This window comes from Rousettus aegyptiacus, unplaced genomic scaffold (genome assembly GCF_014176215.1).
Source record: "Rousettus aegyptiacus isolate mRouAeg1 unplaced genomic scaffold, mRouAeg1.p scaffold_m13_p_19, whole genome shotgun sequence".
NCBI classification, from domain to species: domain Eukaryota; kingdom Metazoa; phylum Chordata; class Mammalia; order Chiroptera; family Pteropodidae; genus Rousettus; species Rousettus aegyptiacus.
Window position 1 is genome coordinate 5,704,316 of NW_023416294.1, and position 9,617 is coordinate 5,713,932.

General features: G+C 37.5%; 1 pseudogene; it reads left to right on the forward strand.

The window, feature by feature from the left end:
* The first annotated feature begins 412 nt into the window (after positions 1–412).
* On the forward strand, positions 413–532 carry LOC118613558 (annotated as a pseudogene).
* Positions 533–9,617: the final 9,085 nt, after the last annotated feature.

Below are 9,617 nucleotides of genomic sequence, written 5' to 3' on the forward strand. Positions count from 1 at the left end.
CAAGACCTCTGTGAACCAGAGACCCACATCGGGTAACCCAGATTCCTTTCAGGCATATCAAGCAACACATCGGGGACTCCAGATCTAGTAAAAAATAAAGACACAGCTCAGAGACTTCAGAACCAATTCAGTTTGCCAGACCCACCTCAGAAGAGCATAAACCCACTACAGGGAAATCAGATTCTGCTTAAGCAACCCTAAAACAAGCCTCAGGGTATGCTAGACCCACCCACCACAAAACTCTAGAGATACCTCAACTCAGAAAACCCAAATTACTATGCTAAGAAACCATAAATCCACTTTAGGAGCCTATAACCCACTTCAGTTGACTCAGATTCAACCTGAGACCAGAGACCCTGTTCAGAAGAGAACAGACTTTTCTTTTGTTCCTGTGGTCTTTGAAAAACCAGCTGTCTATGGTCATGCCAACCTGAACAAACCCAATTCTGTTTGATCTCGGAAGCTAAGCCAGGGTTGGGCCTGGTTAGTACTTGGATGGGAAACCACTTAGGAAGACCAGGTGCTGTAGACATAACAAATAAAAAATAAGGGTTTAATGTTCTGACAAGGTCCTTGCAATTTGTGAGGTAAACCAAGGGTTACTTCGCCTCAGAAAAAAAAAAAAGAAAAAAAAGACCAGCTATGTCATCTGTTGAGTGTGTTGTCTGCAACTGTTGATGAAAAGTATATTTAGGAATACAATAAAAAGAACAATTATTAAAGGATGAAAAGGGATATTAAACCAGCAGCTGAGTCTGAAAGGAGCCAAGGAAGAAAATTTTAGGAAATGAAACACCAAGTGTCCTTAGTTGGTACCATGAAGTTAAAGATAATCTGAAATTTTTTTTAGCTTTCAGTCTGGATGTTTTGCTGATGGTGTCTGAATACCCTGAGATGGATTTTGAGTTTAGGAGCTAGTTGGCATAGATGTCAGAGAGGTTTCAGGCAAAATGCACAGTATAGCAACGTCCAATTACTACATTAGGCCTCATCTGGAAGCCAGAATTAAGTTCAATGCCAGACAATTATGAAGGACCACTCACTGAAGTTTGGAAGTTCCCTGATGATGCTAGTGGTTTTGATAAGATTCTCCACAGACACGGTTATTTACTAAAGTAAAACACTGAAGACACAGCAGTTTTTGTGAACTTCCTGAGTTTAGAAAAAAAAATAAACAGCTGAAAGCACAAAGTTTGACATTTTGTTATCTAATGGAGCATTAAACTGTTTTAGATTTACTCCCAATAACTTAGACAATTATTCTAAGACTTCTTGAGAATTTTTAAGAATTCAATGTTATAGCTTCCTTCTTGGGTCAGAATTTTATTTCTAAGGCTATAGCTGGAAAACATTTTGTAAACCTTTTGATTGCTGCTTGAAAAAAAAATCAAAAATGATGGTGGTGAAAGTGACAAAAGGAGATACTCTTATTAAATAACTCTAGAGACTAATAAAATTCATTAGATAATAGTATCCAGTCCAATAGTAGGCAAATAATAGTTGTCCTAAACAAAATGTCTCTTAAGAGATACACAGGGTTTTTAAAAATATTTATCCCATTTATTTGTATTTTAGAGTTCATATGAGCCATTTGATGGAGACATTGTCACATGTCACAAAGTCCTTGCAATTTGTGAGGTAAACCAAGAGTTACTTCGCCTCAGAAAAAAAAAAAAAGAAAAAAAAGACCAGCTATGTCATCTGTTGTGTTGTCTGCAACTGTTGATGAAAAGTATATTTATGTCTAATTCATAAGAAAAAATTTATTGGGGTTTGCTTAAAAGACAAATAGTCCCAAGTGAAGGTAAAACTACACTGAGGAACATTTGAGCATATTACATAATAAAACAAGTCAAGGAATCCATACTTACACCCTCATAATAACAGTGTACGTATTTGTATTCTTTATGTTACAGTGGAAGTATACACTGCCCTTTCTAAAAAGTACTGAAGTTCATGAAAATTTTAAAGTCCAGAGAGAAAACCTAAAAATCCCTATAAAGTGTTAACAGAGGATGCCCTCAAATCTGAGAGAGGTATAAGAATTTGCAGGAATCTGGGGGTTTCCTAAGGAACGCAGATATATAACAGCAGTCAAAATTAGAACTGTGAGATTGTGATTTGAGTTGTGTCAAAGAAATTTTAGGCTACTTGGAAGGATAGAGAAAATATTAAGAGGAAAACAGCCCATGAGAGGGAGAGAGGAAGAGATAGTGCAAAGTAAGGTTTATAGAAAGCTACAGCTGCAACGGAAAGTTATTATGGATAGCAACAGTGATGCTTGAGTGGTTAGAGATGAAAGAAGATCAGCAAAGAAAAACAGAGGATAAGGGGCTACCAGGGAATAGGGGGCTTGGCTGGCATCTTGTATGGAATTTGACCACCTGCTAACATCACCTGCTTGATTCTAAGATGTTAGGAAAGCTGGCTACTCCTGATGTTTTCTGCTGCTGGGCACTAGAGAGAGGCTTGTTTAAAGTGTCCAATTGTGGTGGTCTTCCACTCAGAGTAATTTTATATCTTTTCATTTAAGAAATATGAATCCAGGGTTGAGTTGTCTAGTTTGACATCATTATTCATAGTCAGAAAGATGAACAAGTCAGAAAGATCAACACCAGAAACCTGTGAAAAACAAATCTAGGCTTAGGTAAAAAAAAAAACAAACAAAAAAACAAAAAAACTTTATTCAAAAAGAATATTGCAATTTGCAACAAATGGATGGATTGTGAGATTATCATGCTAAGTGAAGTAAATCAGATGAAGAAGAGAATCATATGATTTCATGCATATGTGGGACATAAAACTGAAAACAACAAAGAAACAGGACAAACAGATGAACAGCCAGAGCTAACACTTTTGTGGTTACCGAGAGAAGCCAGGAAGGGGAGAGACAGATAAGGGTAAAGGGAGTCAAATATTTGGTGAAAGAAAAATTTAACTTTGGGTGGTGAACACGCAATGCAAAATACATGTGAGATAATGCTGAATTGCACACTTGAAACCTATATAAAAAATACATAAAAATTATATCTCAAAACAAAAGAATGAATAAATAAATAAAGACTATTGAATGCAACACACCTATCTCAGAATCTGTAAGTATCTCAAAATATGGTAGAAAAAGCATTTTTTTATGAGTAACGTATAAGCAGGGCAAGGAGAAACTTAGTGGGAGAAAAGTAGATCAGTGAGCAGAAGGCAAAACTGGGGCACTTTAATAGCAAATGATTTTCTCTGCCAGTGTTGTGGCGCGTTCAAATCTAAGACCCACGGAGCCAATTGAGATTAATTACAAGCCTTTATTAGCTGGCCGGCGACTGACCCTCCCCTCTAGAGAGTCAGCCCCGAGCGTCCGGAGGAGGCAGCTTATAAAGCCTGAAACTACAACCTGGTTGGCCTTGATCAAGCAAGCAAGCAGATTACGAAAGCCAAAGTTAGCTGTTAGCGTCCAGCACAAAGAAATACGGTTTCTGGTGGACAGCTATGTTATCTGTACTCCAGCGGCAATATTGTTTTATTTTTCTTCTTGGCAGCTGGCACCTGGAGATATCACTCTCTGCCCTGTCCTTGGGGCTGACTCACTGAGGAATTGATACCAATAACCATAACAACATATTTTCCAAAGTAGTAACGGCCAGAATAAAGAGGGGAGCTGTGAACAAGGAAGACGTCATTGAAATGCATTTTTTTTTTACACTGTTATAGTCCCCACTGGTTTTCTAAGGGAATTCAAATCATTGAATCTTCAGCCCTGAGTGGCTGGCAGTTTGCTCTGAGGACTATGAGTTTTACTGCCTGTACCCGCTTTTGACTTAGGCAGTTAACCAATTAATTATACAAAGCCTAATAATAACTCTAGAAATGCTTATATTAGGGGTCCTGCAATGGAGGAAAGCAAAGTAGTCAATCACAGGGATCAGTTAAACACACTCTCATACCAAGATCCTGTTCTCTGGCGTTGTGCTTCTCTGTTGCTGAGCAGTCGTCTGACTAAAGCCTCTCTCTGACAATGCCTGAATGGTTAGCATAAGAACAGCAGGTTTTACATAAAGCTATACAATTAAAGCAAGATCTATGCTTTATGAACACATTAGTCTTACACGTATGAATTAATATACAAGATTCTTAGTTTATTTTACAGGTTCTGAATATATCAAAACAAACAAGAGGGCTTTCAAACATGATTTTATAACGTGTGATCTCTTTACAGTAGGGGGTGCATCGTGCCTAACATGGGGGAGGGAAGGAGGCTTACCCAGTTTTTGCCAGTTTCTAATTTGAACTTGGTTAAATTTTTTTCCAGGGTCTTATTTATCTTCTCTACCTGTCTTGAGCTCTGAGATCTGTAAATACAATGTAGCTTTTAATTAATGTCTAGAAACTTGGCTAAAGATTGGCTGGACTGGGCGATAAACGCCGGGCCATTGTCGGACTCCAGTGCTATGGGCAGGCTAAATGAGGTACTATCTCTGAACCTAACTTCTTTGCTACTACCTGAGCTGTCTCCTGCTTGGTGGGGAAGGCTTCAGTCTATCTTGACGAGGTGTCAATGAACACAAGTAAATACTTAAATCCAAAAGTTCCAGGGCTCATTTCTGTAAAATCTAATTCCCAATGTTCTCTTGGGGCTTGTCCACGAAGTCTCGTCCCTTGTTGTACTCCTGTGGAGGGCCCTGGATTCACTTGTGTGTAGATGTGGCGCTGGGCTGATACGTGGCTGGCCATCTGTTGCAGCCCCGGAATGTAATAGTCTCTTTTTAACAGTTTAATTAACTTGGTTTCTCTCAAGTGAGTTCTCTGGTGAACTTGGGTTATAAGATCTCAGCTCAAGGCCTCAGGTACCACAATGTGGCCGTCCAGAAGCCTAACCTACCCAGTAGATTTCTCTTTGCCTCCTAGTTTGTTGCACAGTTTAACTTCTCCTGAAGTGTAGGTAGGAGCGTCCGTTAACACTCTGGGTGGTAGAGCCAGCAGAATGTCAATTGGCTCCACTGGTTTTCTGGCAGCCTCCTTTTCTGTCTGTATAAGTGTTCACAGTCTTGTTTTTATCCCGCCCCAGAGCTTGAATCACTGTTTCTAGTTCAGCCCGCTGAGCTGAGGTGAGCGGGTGTACAGGAGGACGTGTTGAATACAAACTGGGTCTGTAGTGGGCTGTCTGTCTGGCTCTAACACAGCCTTGGCGCTCTCCCGCAGGATCTGCTCCCTTTCTTCTGAAGTGAATAAAACCTGCAAAAGCTGTTGTCAGTCATCCTACGTGGGAAGATGAGTGAAGAAAATAGTCTCTAAAGGAGAGATTAGTCCCTGTGGTTTCTCTGAGAAAGAAGGGTTTTTATGTTTCTAGCTAAACGGATCTTTCCTGTTATCTGAAATTCTAATTTCAATATCAAGACCACGTACTGACTCAAATCATAGCCATCTAATTATGGTAATAGTTTTATTGTCATGGCCAAAATCAGAGCCATGCCCTTTGCTTCTTTATAAGCCTTTTGTTTTTGAATAGTAGGTCCATTCTTGATATTCATGACATACAACAATTTATAATAACTGAAATTATGACTGAAAGATATTGACAAATTTCTAGGAACTTTATACAATTTCTGAAACACTTGTATTAGTAACATGTATTTATAAGAATGTAACCTAAAGAAGGTTAAGTATCATTTATTACTTGACAATGCTTCTAATATAATTTAATATATCAAATAAACTGAATTAGCTTAACATTTCTCTTTTACAAAGTGACAAAGCTAAACCTTTGAGATTTTCCAGGTGCTCCCTGGGAAGTCTCAAAGTTATTTTGAATTTGTTATAATGTTACAAGGTTTGATCACTTGATTAAATAGGATCACAGGTCACTATGAAACAATACTTAGTTATCTATTTAACCAAAGTGATAATAAGATTTCAAAGGTAAATATGACTATATAAAAAACTTAGCACTCTTAATCTTAAGAAGACTCAGTTTTTTTAATAAAGACTATAAGGCACAATAAATTATAAACAAGATACAGGATCTTGTTTCCTAAGTGTATTGTTCGCAGGTAAAGAAAAACCTTTTACAATCTCTTATTAGGAACAGACCAATAATCTACACTCCAGTTTTTGTCAATACACTGTTGATATTAAAGTTTATTTTAAAACCTTATGAGAAATACATTTAATTTTAGCTAACTTGACTATGTAAAACAAGATTTTCTTTCTCTTTTTCTTTACAACTCCATATGTTTACTTATGTTCTTGTCTTTTATTTTTCTCTCAGGATTTCTCTTCACAAACCTTCTATTACTTTTCTCATTCCTTCAGTTTGCCTCTTCTCACTCGCTCAGAAATAACTAACTGTAAGACAACTACCTTTCCTTTAATTTCCTTCAAAATAAATCTCTATACTTTATATCTTCTTTTGTGCCTCAAACAACCTTTAAATAACCTGAAACTATTTTAGGATAAAATTACTCTCCTTTTTCTTAAAAACACATCCTTTATATCTCAAAACACACTTTATTTTCTTTGCATACTTTGTATACAGAATTTTTCCTTTACTTGTTTTATTCCTAGTAATTCATTTACACATACTAGAATTCATAACTCTTAGTAGCCCTAATTTCTGGAGAAAAAATGAAGTAGGCAATTGTAAACTGTATTTTATATGTTAGCATTCAATAGTTTAGCAAATTTATGAATATACCAGTTTTATAATTTTAAAGGCATATTTTTTTTTACAGTACAATTTTAGGAAGACTTAATTTATCTATAAGTGCTTATTTCTTTCTAAACCAACCAAAGCAGAGCTCTTTTACAAATCTACCTTCCCATAAAAATAAACTCTAACCCAAACCGAAGGACCAGTTAGAAAGGATACTCTACACTCTGTGAATCTTCTAATCAAATTCACATTCACTCTCCAGACTTAAACCTTCAACACAAATGCACAACCATCTCTCTACTATCTCTCAACAACATCTCCATTTCCAATCTCTACTTACACAACTATTTTTCTACTGCTCTTTCCTGCTTTAATCTAAAATATAAAGAAGGATTAGCCTAACAGGCCCCTATTAGCTTTTTTTAACTCTTGTATTTTCAATATTAAAACAAACTCACTTTTATCACTGGGTAAATTATTTTAATTTCTTGTACCTCAGTTTTTTCATCTGAAAGGCTGTTTGCAGGTGAGTGACCCTTCTAATGGCCACCCTATTCCAAATGTGGGCTAATCCAACTGGCAGAACCTCTGGCGATCGAAGGGAGTGACGCGGGACCCATAACCTTGGGCCGCCGCCTGAAGTCTTTGAAATTACTGAGGAGACACTGCAGAGGAGTGGGTCTGGAAGAAGCTTGACCCATGGTGGCCGGAACAGCAGTGAAAGTAAATATGATACCTGTAAAAGTTAAAAAGTTAGAGCAAGAGCCATGTGTTCCCCTGGGGACCAGTCCGGCGGGGCAGCAGCAGCTAAGCCAAGAGAGAAAAGAAGAATCAATAGACATAAGGAAAAGAGGAAGGATAAAAACATATGACACTCAGAGAGACCACAATTTCAAAAACAGACACCAAAGAGACAGAGATGACGGACCAACACAAGACAGGCGCCGGCACAAACAAGACAAAACCAACCAGCCAGGTCAGGCGCTGATGTCTCAGTCCTGACCAGACTAGGGAAGGTATGCCGCGTCCAGCCTTCCACTCGTTCATAGGGCCCAACCAACCAACCAACCAACCAACCAGATACCCAGTAACCTGAATACCTGTAGTGCAGTCTGACTCACAAGCGCAGCTGCTCCGGATGGCTCGTGCCCAGATGTTACATAATTGACTGATTCTTCCCACTACAGAATCAGAATTGTCCACCTGCCCTCCTGGACGAGTCTGCCTGGCGTCCAGGGCTGAGGAACATCTCTCGGCGGCCGCCCTTGGACGGGGCAGGTCCTTGCCCAAGGTGGCCGGGGTTGTGGATTTTAGGAGATCTACCCCCGCCATCCCCCGCCCGGGGAAATGTCGCTGGGCCCTCCAAATGTTGTGGTGTGTCCAAATCTAAGACCCACGGAGCCAATTTAGATCAATTACGAGCCTTTATTAGCCCACTAGAGAATCAGCCTTCATTAGCCAGCCAGTGACTGACCCACCCCACTAGAGAGTCATCCCCGAGCCTCTGGTGGAGGCAGCTTATAAAGCCTGAAACTATGTCCTGGTTGGCCTTGATCAAGCAAGCAAGTAGATTAAAAAAGCCAAAGTTAGCTGTTAGCATCCAGCACAAAGAAATATGGTTTCTGGTGGACAGCTTTGTTATCTGTACTCCAGTGGCAATATTGTTCTATTTTTCTTCTTGGGAGCCTTGGAGCTATTTACTCCTAGGCTGCTGGCACCTGGAGATATCACTCTCCTCCCTGTCCTTGGGGCTGACTCACTGAGGAATTGATACCAATAACCATAACAGCATATTTTCCAAAGTAGTAACAGCCGGAGTAAAGAGGGGAGATGTATACAAGGAAGACATTATTGAAATGCATTTTTTTTTTACACTGTTACACCAGCTGATTCTCAAAATGTTCTCTCCTTTGTAAATTAATTTTTGCCTAAACTTGAAAACTTTCCACAGTTCATGGCACTGGATGAAGGAGAGAAAACTTTTTAAAGTTGGGTCAAGACAAAGGTTGAATAATGAACAATTGCAGGCATTTCATCATCACAGCAACAGGAAAAATAAATCCTATTACCACAATAATAATTTTAAAAATATCATTCAATATCAATTTTGTACAAATTTATTTGTTTAGTAAATGGCAAGCATTTTAATTTTATTTAAAACAATATCCAAATAAGATTTGAAAGTTGCAATTGGTTCAAATGTCTTTGTGTCTTTAAATAATTTTTCCTTCAGCTTTTTATTTTTCTTTCAATTTATTGGTTCATTTTTCATAGTCTTCTACACTCTGAATTTTGTTTCACGTGTCTATCCATGTAGTCTCATTTAACATGTTCCACTACCCAGAGTATTTCTTGAATATAACAAAATATATAGATTTTGCTTTGATTTATTTTTTATAAAGAACACTTTATAAACACTTAGTTGTCCTTTCATTACTATGCATTTATTCTGGTTATAACTCTTTATTTAATTTCCCAGGTTTCTATAACCCTTTTTAATATCCAGTAGAAAAGTTCTCAGAATGTTCTCTAAAATATTTCTGAATGTTGATTCTTCTGAATAAATTCTAAAACTATAATTGGGAACACAATATACATATACAGTTATATACATATACAGATTTATACATAAATACACTTATATATATTAACATAAGTCACATCCTTTATATTATTTTTATTTTAAGGTCACATTGAAATCATATGAGAAAATTCTTCTCCACTTACCCACTTAAGTCCTTCTTCATGTATTTCGAAGGCTTTAAGAATTTTCTACTTCACATAAATCTTGCACATAGCTTCAGTTAAAAAAAAAAAATCTGTATGATGATAAGAATAGCACTTATTTAACAGAATTTTAAAAAATAATCAAATGAGGTGATTGATTAAAAAGTAGATAGTACACTTCTTATAACAGCCAGCAGAAAGTATTTTTAGATGTTTTTGTTTTTATTTGATCATTTGTTCTACAATA